The sequence below is a fragment of the Barbus barbus genome (genome assembly GCF_936440315.1).
Source record: "Barbus barbus genome assembly, chromosome: 34".
Lineage (NCBI taxonomy): Eukaryota > Metazoa > Chordata > Actinopteri > Cypriniformes > Cyprinidae > Barbus > Barbus barbus.
The window spans coordinates 22,857,858-22,866,628 of record NC_136762.1 but is presented as its reverse complement, the minus strand read 5'-3'; the positions used below and the strand labels follow the sequence as shown (position 1 = coordinate 22,866,628).

The window sequence follows — 8,771 nt, the reverse complement described above, 5'->3', positions numbered from 1 at the left end:
ATAATTTTACAACTTTTAATGTATGCAATAATACAAATACATTAAACAACAATACCATCTGATTTGAAGGTATCTTACCAACTGTTAAAAATATCTAAATATCATTCCCTATAATGCACAAGGCTTATTTTTTATGATTATGTCTTTATTGTTTTTATATACAGTCCACAATCCAGATTTCTCATGTTTTATGTACTGTACCTACTCGAATTAAACTCTGACACCGTTGGAGATAAAGATATCAAACCAACTGTAAAATATTCAGAATATTATTCCCTATAATGCACAAGGCTTATTTTTTATGATTATGTCTTTATTGTTTTTATATACAGTCCACAATCCATATTTCTCATGTTTTATGTACTCTACCTACTCAAATGAATTAAACTCTGACACCGTTGGAGATAAAGATATCAAACCAACTGTAAAATATTCAGAATATTATTCCCTATAATGCACAAGGCTTATTTTTTATGATTATGTCTTTATTGTTTTTATATACAGTCCACAATCCATATTTCTCATGTTTTATGTACTCTACCTACTCAAATGAATTAAACTCTGACACCGTTGGAGATATAGATATCAAACCAACTGTAAAATATTCAGAATATTATCTCCCACAATGCACAAGGCTTGGTTTTTCAGATTATGGCTTTATTGTTGTTATATATGGTACTGAAACTGTATTTTTAATGTTTTAGATACTGTACCTACTTAAATGAATTAAACTCTGACACCGTTGGAGATAAAGCCATCAAAACAACTGTAAAATATTCAGAATATTATTCTGGCTGATGCAGAAGTCTTTTTTCTTGATTATTAATCTCATACGTCCTGACCCTTGATTTATTGTATGTACAGAACTGCTATAAATCCATTACACTTATACACTGTTTGAGCTGAAGAAATTAAGACAACTGTATATTTCTGCGAATACAACTTTTTTAAATAATAATTTACTATAGGAACAGTATTTAAAAGGTCCAAAAAAAAAAAAAAACACTTCCGAAACCGTTTTAAAACCACACAAGTCTCATTCTGCAATTTTGCTAGAGTTAAAAATATTTGTGTTGAATGGTTTAGGCTACAGGGTTTGAAAAATGTACATGAAGAGTTCCAAACGCATCATTTCCAAAACAAGCATAGTGCAATATAGAGTTAAATATTCAGGGCAATTGCATAATATTCAAAATTAGCTTTATTTTTAAATATTGTAAAAGCAATAAAATGCAATGTAAATCAACAGTAAAAACAAAAAAGCACTGTAATACACACACACACACACAAATACATATAATATGAATAGTTATTGTAAGTAATATTATTTAGAGAATCAAAAATCCAGTGAACTTTATAGTCTGCTGTGTTTACAAAGATAGGAAAACGATTTTGCTGACAAGGTGTTATAGTGCAGGAAAACTAAATAGGTACCAACACATTGTAAATGAAATTAAATAAAACAATAAAACCAAAGTATGGAAGTTATTTAAAGTAGACAATGGGCATAATTACAATAATATGGATTTTGCAAAATTCCGTAGTTTTTACAAAATAATTCTGACAGCTGTGGTTGGAAAAAAAAAAAAAAAAAAAAAAAAAAAAAAAAAAAAAAAAAAAAAAAAAAAAAAAAAAAGTAAACTGAAAAACTGTAAACACATTTACAGAACAAAACTGTAAAATGTACAGTATTAAAATGTAATTTACAAACAGGGACGGACATTTGAATGTAAACTAAACTAAATTCTCAAATGTAAATATTACTAATACAACCCAACAAAATCTTGAACCTTTTGTAAATGGTCTCTCAAACATTTGGATCCAATCCTCCATGTACGTCAACATTACTCGATCTCATTTCATGCCTTGGCATAGAATTTGGATATTACCATATAAATATGTTTTGCTAATAAAGTCAAATAAGTACTTTACAAAATTATTCACATATGTTATCCAGTAAATGCAGCTGTTATATTCATAGAGTTTGTGATAAAAGTACTTTTTACAACGTATTACTTGAAGATATTGAACATTTATTTTTCTTTTGCCCACTTCCTATTTCATTTTGTGTTTACTTTAAAATACACATGCCACATATAAACATTAAACATAAAGAAAGCCCTTAATTTAGAACATCATGATATTCCATTTTGTTTTCAAAACCATATTTCTCAGATTTTCTTCTTATTAATGTAATCTTATTTTTTCTAGAAACGTTAGGGTTAGTTAAGTAAAAAAATATATATATTATACTATATATTACCTTTTGTAACACTGAATTCAAAATATATTTTTAATCTCTTTCTAATATGAAATCAGAAAATAAGAAGCTTTTAAAAACAAAAATTGTAAAGCTTTTTTTATTATCTGATAAATTGGTGTATAATAAGGAATAATAATTAGCATAATTTACAGATGTGCTGATACATTTATCTCCATTAAGTGGGTACAGAATATAAAACATGAAAAATAAAACTTCAGTACTGTATATAGAAATAATAAATTACTTTGAAAAAAGAAAAAGCCTTGTGCATTATTTTTACAGTTGGTTTGATATCTTTGTCAAATGGTGTCAGAGTTTAATGAATTTAAGATGGTACAGATGTATAAAACATGGATCCAGTACCATATATAAAAACAATAAAGCCATAATCTGAAAAACCAAGCCTTGTGCATTATAGGGAATAATATTCTGAATATTTTACAGTAGTTTTGATATCTTTATCTCCAACGGTGTCAGAGTTTAATTCATTTGAGTAGGTACAGTACATAAAACATGAAAAATATGGATTCTGTACTGTATATAAAAACAAAGACATAATCATAAAAAATAAGCCTTGTGCATTATAAGGAATGATATTCTGAATATTTTACAGTAGTTTAGATATCTATATCTCCAACGGTGTCAGAGTTTAATTCATTTGAGTAGGTACAGTACATAAAACATGAAAAATATGGATTCTATACTGTATATAAAAACAAAGACATAATCATAAAAAAATAAGCCTTGTGCATTATAGGGAATAATATTCTGAATACTTTACAGTTGGTTTGATATCTTTATCTCCAACGGTGTCAGAGTTTAATTCATTTGAGTAGGTACAGTACATAAAACATGAAAAATATGGATTCTGTACTGTATATAAAAACAATAAAGACAATCTGAAAAAATAAGCCTTGTGCATTATAGGGAATAATATTCTGAATATTTTACAGTTGGTTTGATATCTTTATCTCCAACGGTGTCAGAGTTTAATTCATTTGAGTAGGTACAGTACATAAAACATGAAAAATATGGATTCTGTACTGTATATAAAAACAATAAAGACATAATCATAAAAAATAAGCCTTGTGCATTATAAGGAATAATATTCTGAATATTTTACAGTAGTTTAGATATCTATATCTCCAACGGTGTCAGAGTTTAATTAATTTGAGTAGGTACAGTACATAAAACAAGACAAATATGGATTCTATACTGTATATAAAAACAATATATCCATAATCTGAAAAACCAATCCTTGTGCATTATAGTGTGGCAATGGGGAAAATCCGTGCCACAGAAATCATTTTACTTTCACTTTGTGTGACTGGGGTGGAGTGTTTCAATTAACAGCGGAAGGAAGTAGGGGATAAGGAAGCGTGTCATACCTGAGGAAAAATTGCGTCATCAGTAAGGTTGCAGTAGTAAGAGCGAGTGGACGGCATACAAAGTGGAAAGACTGACGCTTGTCGAACTGTTGCTTCCTGTGAGCGATGTCTGGTGCGTCGTGAAGTTCACGTGACTTCTAGCGTTGCACAGCACGATCATCTGCTTTTAGTAAAACTGTTCGGAAGACAAGTGAGGGCTGTTTATCCACCTGTCCTGGTTTCTACAAAACCTGCAACACTCTCCAGTTGCCTTTATGACTGCAAACTTGGTCAGTACCTTCAAGCCACCCATCCACACACTCATTCATATTCATTCATTCACTACTACACACGCACACACTCGCACATTTACTTCCGCACATTTGATGTGCTTATTGTTTTTTACATAGTGTTTAATGGTTATTTTACTTTAAGATTATTGTTTGATGTTTTGTTTTCAAAGCTATGGAATGAACAGATTGTTTTTCTTTCTCTCTCTTTTTATGATTGTGGATGCGAATCTGCCTATGTTGGGGAACTTGAATTAGCGTGACGCAATTTCTGCACGGATTTCAGAGTGAACCGAAGTGCTGAACTGTTTGTTTATTTGTTTGTTTTTGTTTTTTATTTTTTTTCTCTCATGGATGTCACAGAATAAATCTTCCCCTTGTGAACAGAGTTTTTTCTTGGACTTTGTTTTGTTGGTGTTGTAAATTAGTATTGTAACAGGTGGGCTGTGTTTTTTTGCTATCCTGAGTTAATTTAAATTTTGTCAGGGTTAATCCTGGCTGGCGCCCGAACATTTCTTTTTAGAGCTTATCTAAGCTAGGGCGGCCACCACCGTTACAGAGTGGCGCCCGAACAGGGACATGAAAATTGTGTGTGTGAAAAGGGACATGAAAATTGTGTATGTGAAAAGGGACTTGAACCTGAACACTTAAACCTCTATCACCTGAATATTTATCACTTGAACATTGTTTGTGTTGGGGAATTATTTAGACCTTTTGGTTAATTGTTATTATTGGTGAACCTTGAAAGATAACTTGTTGTATTTTTTTTTTCTTTGTGCTTTTGTTTGACTGATGTGTATCAGTTGGAAATCTAATTACTGAGAGCTTGATGTGCATCTGTGAGAAAACAAAAAATGTGAAAAAAAACTGAAAATTGAGACTGTGGAAATTGTACTCTGTGTTTATATCCCCGGGTGCCCCCCAAAAACAGACATTCTAATTCACTCATCTCATTTACTGATTATTCACACAACATTGACAAGCAACACCATACAAACATGGCTACTATCCCTCTTTCCCCTTCAACATCTGTGGAAATTGAACCTCCCCCAGATATAGCAACTCCAGTCTGGCCACCTGTGCAACCAAGAACCATTCCTCCACCTCAGTTTTCCACTCTTCACTTCACACCAACTCAGTTCAGCAGTCCCCATCCCAGGTCTCAGGTGCACTTTGCCTCCCTGCCTCTAGGTGGCACTGCTTCACTTCAGCCAGAACCTATGCAACTTTGCACATCCCCTGAAACGACACCATCTCCCTCTGTGTCACCGCATCGCCTACCTGGTCACCTCCCAACTCCTGGAAGGGACATTCACCATTTGACTGCGCAAGTTCAAGGTAACTGGGACAACCTGTTTAACTTCATAAAACATCAGGAGAAAGCAGTGAATGAACTCACCCAGGAGCAAAAAACAGCCACTTCTCTTCATGAAAAACAACTTGGAGACCTGACTAAAAAAATGGAAGCTAACCAGCAACACATCCTCACCACGTTAACTGCAACAAAAGCAGATTCAGCCGATTCAGATCACCTAGTTAAAGCCATGACAGTGATGATATCACAAGAGCTGAAAAAAATGGAGTGTACCTGGATTTCTGAAGTCCGTTTCATGGTGGATCAACTTCAGGTCGAACTTCAGGGAGACCTCAGAGCTACACAAAAGAACCTTCAAAAGGAACATGAGCAGCTCTCCACTGAATGTAATCAGTGCATCATTCAAGTTGACAGGCTAACAACACAAGTAAATGAGCTTCAAACAAACATAGTGGAAGTCAAACGGCAAGGGAAAGAAATGGCTGATAACCAAAGTAAAAGGGTACAACCACAATCCAGTGCCATACTTACCGCACCCCCATCACCACTAGAAAATGTCCCAGAGTGTCCTCCTATTCCTGCTGGAAAAAAAGTGACCATTTAAAATTGACCTTTCCCACCTTTGGAAGACCGTCAGATGACTCTGATCCTCTGCTGTACCTAACAAGGTGTCAGGACTTCTTGGCATTGCACCCACTTGCAGAGACCGACCTCCTGGCAACCTTCCGCAGCGTACTACACGGCACAGCACGCGACTGGTGGGAAGTCGCCCGATCTTCCGTAACGACATGGAACGAATTCGAGACTGTTTTCCTCTCCGCCTTCCTTTCCGAAGACTACGAAGATGAGCTAGCTGAAAGAGTCCGTACAAGGTATCAAGGAGAGAGAGAATCCATCAGAGATTTTGCCTTTACATATCGGGCTCTCTGCAAAAGATGGAGGCCTTCCCTTACTGAAAATGAAATAGTCAAAATGATTCTCAAAAATTTAAAACCTTACCTCGCCAGTCAGCTACGTAGTCGGGTGAGCACCGTTGAGGAACTAGTAAAGCTGGGACATCAACTAGAGAAGGATCATGAACAGCAACTGCAATATGAAAAATGTATAAGCAGAAAATCATCGCAGGAAGTAACTCAAAAAAACATCAAACCCACTGACCAACCCCAAGTGCAATGTTGGAGATGTAAGGGACATCACTCACCTGGATTTTGTCCACTATATGCCAACCCATCCACCAAACAACCTGAAAAACAGCAGTATCCTTTCACCAGTCGTCGATCATTTAATTCCCGCAAGTCTGGAGGTCAAGCAACTAATAATTCTGTGACAGCTACAACAAATAAAAGATTGTCCACTTCCAAAACATCACCCCCTACACCAACGCCTGTTTCTCCTGTTGTCATCCCACAACAGCTGATTGTTCCCATCTGCATTGGTGGGTGGTCTGGGAAGGCCATCGTGGACACAGGGGCCAGCTACACCATGATCCATGAAAGTTTGTGGGAAAATCTCTTCCCACAAGAGAACCTCCAGCCTTGGTCTCTCGGTCAGCTGTTTTTGGCTAATGGAGAAGCAGAGGTGCCTGTAGGATGGTTGCAGTTACCAATCCACATTCACAACCAAACTTTCACTTTACCTGTTGCTGTCCTTTCCCCTAAAGCACTCGCCTATGCTGTAGTTCTGGGACTGGATTTCATCTTCTTCAGTGGCTTACAAATTAATGTAATCGACAGTAAATATTCATTTAAGTCCTCCCCACAAGAAGATCATCCATTTCAACCTGGAAATGCAAGTGTACCTGATATCAGCTCGCAACGTCAAAAGACGGGACCACATGCAAAGACGTTTAACCAAAGCCTTTCACTGTTAAGTTCAATCCCTCCACCACAACCTGTATGCCGATCATCACCACTTGTCAGTACAGATGCACAATGTTTAATTGACAGTGCTGTGAGTGAAGCACACTTACCTCCTGCTGAAAAACACAGACTGAGGAGAATCCTGGAGTCCAACACTCAGGTGTGTACCCTTCAACCAGGTCGTACGGATGTCCTACAACACATTATTTACACACAACATCAAGTGCCCATCAAGCAACGGCCATACCGTATGTCCCCGGCCAAACAAGCAGTGGTACAAGAACAACTTGTGGAGATGTTGAATGCAGGAATTGTCGAACCCTCACATTCTGGCTGGGCCTCCCCTGTCGTCCTTGTTCCCAAAAAAGATGGCAGCGTTAGATTTTGTGTAGATTATCGTAAGCTTAATACCATCACAGAGAATGATGCTTACCCACTTCCTAACATCACTGAGATCCTTGAATCTCTGTCGGGAGCAGCCATTTTTTCAACCATCGACCTCAACAGTGGCTACTGGCAGGTGGCTATGGACCCCCAGAGTAAACCAAAGACTGCATTCATCACTCCATCAGGGCTCTTCCACTTTAATGTCATGCCCTTTGGATTAAAAAAATGCACCTGCAACATTCCAGCGGTTGATGGAAACCGTATTGGGAGAATTACGGAGAAACATTTGCTTTGTCTACATTGATGATATTATCATATACTCACCATCTGTAGCTCAGCACTTCAAGGACCTCCAAACTGTTCTCTGTCGACTGCAGGAAGCTGGATTGACCATAAACCTTAAAAAGAGCAAGTTCTGTCTTAAAGAAATTACATTCTTGGGACATGTGGTTAGCATCAACGGCATCACAGCAGACTCATCCAAAGTTGAGGCCATCAGATCTTACCCTGTGCCACAGAATATCAGAGAGGTCCAGCGTTTTCTTGGACTAGCTGGATGGTATCACCGCTTTGTCCCAAATTTCTCTAAGATCGCTGAACCCATCAATGCACTGAAAAAGAAGGGACACATTTTTCACTGGACACCCCAATGCCAGGAAGCTTTTGAGCAATTGAAGGCACATCTCACATCACCTCCTATCCTTGGCCATCCAAATCTCCAACTTCCGTTCATTGTGTATACCGATGCCAGTGATATCGGACTCGGTGCTGTATTAACACAACGGAAAGCTCAGGGACTGGAGAAAGTCATTGCATACGCAAGCCGCACCCTTAACAAAGCAGAATCAAACTACTCTGCTACAGAGAAAGAGTGCCTAGCAGTCATATGGGCACTTGAGAAATGGCAACATTACCTGGAGCACAAGATGTTCACCGTAGTCACCGACCATTCTGCACTACAGTGGGTCTTAAGTTCCCCAAAAACCACTAGCCGTCTCATTAGATGGGCCCTACGACTGCAAAGGTTTGATTTCGTCATTGAATACCGAAAAGGAAAACTCAATGTAGCACCTGATGCTTTATCTAGGATTTCCAGCGTACCCTTTTGCAGCTTGTACTCCAGCCAAAAGGAGGATGTTGAGCTTCCAGTCTCTGTTGTGTCAATTTGGGAGGAACAACAAAGATCCTGAGATCATAAAAATCTTTAAAGCATTGGCAGAGAACAACAACAACAGTGATTTTAAAGATAAATATGAAGTTGTGGAGGACAAACTGTACCATAAGACCCAC

General features: G+C 37.1%; 1 long non-coding RNA gene across 1 annotated transcript; it reads right to left on the bottom strand.

The window, feature by feature from the left end:
- Positions 1-4,269: 4,269 nt before the first annotated feature.
- On the bottom strand, positions 4,270-6,933 carry LOC306854005. Its single transcript, XR_013782794.1, has 6 exons — positions 6,437-6,933; positions 6,235-6,321; positions 5,896-6,088; positions 5,509-5,813; positions 5,320-5,417; positions 4,270-5,219 (listed from the first exon to the last, which is right to left on the bottom strand). It is a non-coding gene; the product is annotated as an uncharacterized lncRNA (long non-coding RNA).
- Between the last annotated feature and the right edge of the window lie 1,838 nt (positions 6,934-8,771).